Consider the following 3,189-nt stretch of genomic DNA (forward strand, 5'->3'; position numbering starts at 1 on the left):
TCACCTCCTCTGGCTTCTGTCCTGGATCCAGAACCACTCTGCAGCTGCCATTTCTCACCACCTGCACTCCTGGCTGCCAGCCCTGGGCTCAGTTTCTGGACACATTAGCACGGTAGCAACATGATTAGGGAAAGCATAATCTTTGGTATCAATTAGAACTAGGACAGAATTCTGGATCTATCTGCATCACTTTTAAGCAGAAAATAGAACCTCTCTGAAACTCATCTCAAAAATGAGGAAACTATTGGCCCGTAGGCTTGCAGCCCCTCCCGCAACGCTTGACCCCGGGATCTCCCCCACCACTTGCTTGCTCACCATGGCCTACAAGGAAGCAGCCTTTGACGATACTGTGGAAGAGCATGTAATCAACGAGGAATACAAAATATGGAAAAAGAACACCCCTTTTCTTTATGATTTGGTGATGACCCATGCTCTAGAGTGGCCCAGCCTAACTGCACAGTGGCTTCCAGATGTAACCAGACCAGAAGCGAAAGATTGCAGCATTCATTGACTCATCCTGGGACACACACAACAGATAAACAAACCCACCTTGTGATAGCAAGTGTGCAGCTCCCTCCTGCATCAGTTTGATGCATCACACTACGACAGTGAAAAAGGAGAATTTGGAGGTTTCGGTTCTGTTAGTGGGAAAATTGAAATAGAAATCAACCACGAAGGAGCAGTAAACATGGCCTGTTATATGCCCCAGAAGCCTTGCATCATTGCAACTAAGACTCCATCCAGTGACGTTCTCGTTTTTGACTATACAAAACATCTTTCTAAATCAGACCCTTCTAGAGAGTGCAACCCAGACTTATGTCTCTGTGGACATCAGAAGGAAGGCTATGGACTTTCTTGGAACCCAAATCTCAGTGGGCCCTTACTTAGTGCTGCAGATGATCATACCATCTGCCTGTGGGACATCACTGCTGTTCCAAAGGAGGGAAAAGTGGTGGATGCAAAGACCATCTTTACAGGGCATACAGCAGTAGTTGAAGATGTTTCCTGGCACCTGCTCCATGAGTCTTTGTTTGGGCCAGTTGCTGATGATCAAAAACTTATCATTTGGGATACTCATTCAAACGATACTTCCAAACCAAGCCATTCAGTTGATGTTCACACTGCTGAAGTGAACCACCTCTCTTTCGATCCTTATAGTGAGTTCATTCTTGCCACAGGATCAGCTGACAAGACCATTGTCTTGTGGGATCTACGAAATCTGAAGCTTAAGTTGCATGCCTTTGAATCACATAAGGATGAAATATTCCAGGTTCAGTGGTCGCCTCACAATGAGACTATCTTGGCTTCTAGTGGTACTGATCGCAGACTGAATGTCTGGGACTTAAGTAAAATTGGAAAGGAACAATCCCCAGAAGATGCAGAAGATGGGCTGCCAGAGTTGTTGTTTATTCATGGTGGTCACACTGCCAAGTATCTGATTTCTGTTGGAATCCTAACAAACCTTGGGTGATTTGTTCTGGACCAGAAGACAATATCATGCAGTGTGGCAGATGGCAGAGAACATGTACAATGATGAAGACCCTGAAGAAAGCGTGGACCCAGAAGGACGAGGGTCCTAGATATGTCTGCATTTCTTGTGATTTTAGGCTCCCCTTCTTTTCTTCTCAACCCTGAGATTGATTTAACACTGCTTTTGAGACACACAGACTTTTTTTGGCTATCTCTCTACAATAGATACCATCAACAGTGCTACTAGCCCAAACAGTGGTTGTTTTCTAAATACTAACTGGGGAACTTGATTCAGCAAAGCCACAGACTTACATTTCAATTTTTTTTCAGAAATTTTCTAGTAACATACCCAGGTCTTTAAGTAGCCACAGAAAGGGGAATATTATGTGTGATTATTTTTCTTCTTATGCTGTATCCCCAGGTTTTTCAGACTCATTTAAGTAAAGGCTAGAGTAATTAAGGAATAGAGCCAAATGATGTAGGTGTCTGAGCCATGAAATATAAATATTGCTAGTGCAAGCTTTTGTTTTTATTCAGGAAATAGGGGAGATTCAAGTCATAGATTCCCACTCTAAATAATCTTCACACCTAACCTTCCAGGATGCACATTTGCCTGTGTAGACCAGCCTTTGTTTCTTCAGTTAAGTCAAAACTACGCGTTCCTTGTTCCTCATATATTTTTTGCTCATTAGAGTATTTCTTGAGCTGTTTTCATATTATTTCTTTCCTTTCTGTGAAATGGTTTTTTAAAAAAAACTTGGGACCACCAAGTTGTAAAGATGTATGTTTTCACCTGACAGTTAATGCCACAGGTATGCTGTCAAGTTGAGAAGAATGAATCAATAACTTGTATTTGTTTAAAAAATTAAATTAATCCTTGATAAAAGTTTTTTTTTTTTTATTGTTGGGTATTCATTGAGGGTACAATAAGCCAGGTTACACGGATTGCAATTGTTAGGTAAAGTCCCTCTTGCAATCATGTCTTGCCCCCATAAAGTGTGACACACACCAAGGCCCCACCCCGCTCCCTCCTTCCCTCTTTCTGCTTCCCCCCCATAACCATAATTGTCATTAATTGTCCTCATATCAAAATTGAGTACATAGGATTCATGCTTCTCCATTCTTGTGATGCTTTACTAAGAATAATGCCTTCCACGTCCATCCAGGTTAATACGAAGGAAGTAAAGTCTCCATTTTTTTTAATGGCTGAATAGTATTCCATGGTATACATATACCACAGCTTGTTAATCCATTCCTGGATTGGTGGGCATTTAGGCTGTTTCCACATTTTGGTGATTGTAAATTGAGCTGCAATAAACAGTCAAGTACAAGTGTCTTTATGATAAAAGGATTTTTTTCCTTCTGGGTAGATGCACAGTAATGGGATTGCAGGATCAAATGGGAGGTCTAGCTTGAGTGCTTTGAGGTTTCTCCATACTTCCTTCCAGAAAGGTTGTACTAGTTTGCAGTCCCACCAGCAGTGTAAAAGTGTTCCCTTCTCTCCACATCCACGCCAGCATCTGTAGTTTTGAGATTTTGTGATGTGGGCCATTCTCACTGGGGTTAGATGATATCTCAGGGTTGTTTTGATTTTCATTTCTCTAATATATAGAGATGATGTTTTCATATGTTTGTTAGCCATTCGTCTGTCATCTTTAGAGAAAGTTCTATTCATGTCTCTTGCCCATTGATATAAGGGATTATTGGCTTTTTTCATGT

General features: G+C 41.5%; 1 pseudogene; it reads left to right on the forward strand.

Annotated features, from left to right (window-relative positions):
• Positions 1 to 316: 316 nt before the first annotated feature.
• LOC128563757 (histone-binding protein RBBP4-like) lies at positions 317 to 1,580 on the forward strand (annotated as a pseudogene).
• The last annotated feature ends 1,609 nt before the right edge of the window (positions 1,581 to 3,189 follow it).

This window comes from Nycticebus coucang, chromosome 13 (assembly GCF_027406575.1).
Source record: "Nycticebus coucang isolate mNycCou1 chromosome 13, mNycCou1.pri, whole genome shotgun sequence".
Taxonomy (NCBI): domain Eukaryota; kingdom Metazoa; phylum Chordata; class Mammalia; order Primates; family Lorisidae; genus Nycticebus; species Nycticebus coucang.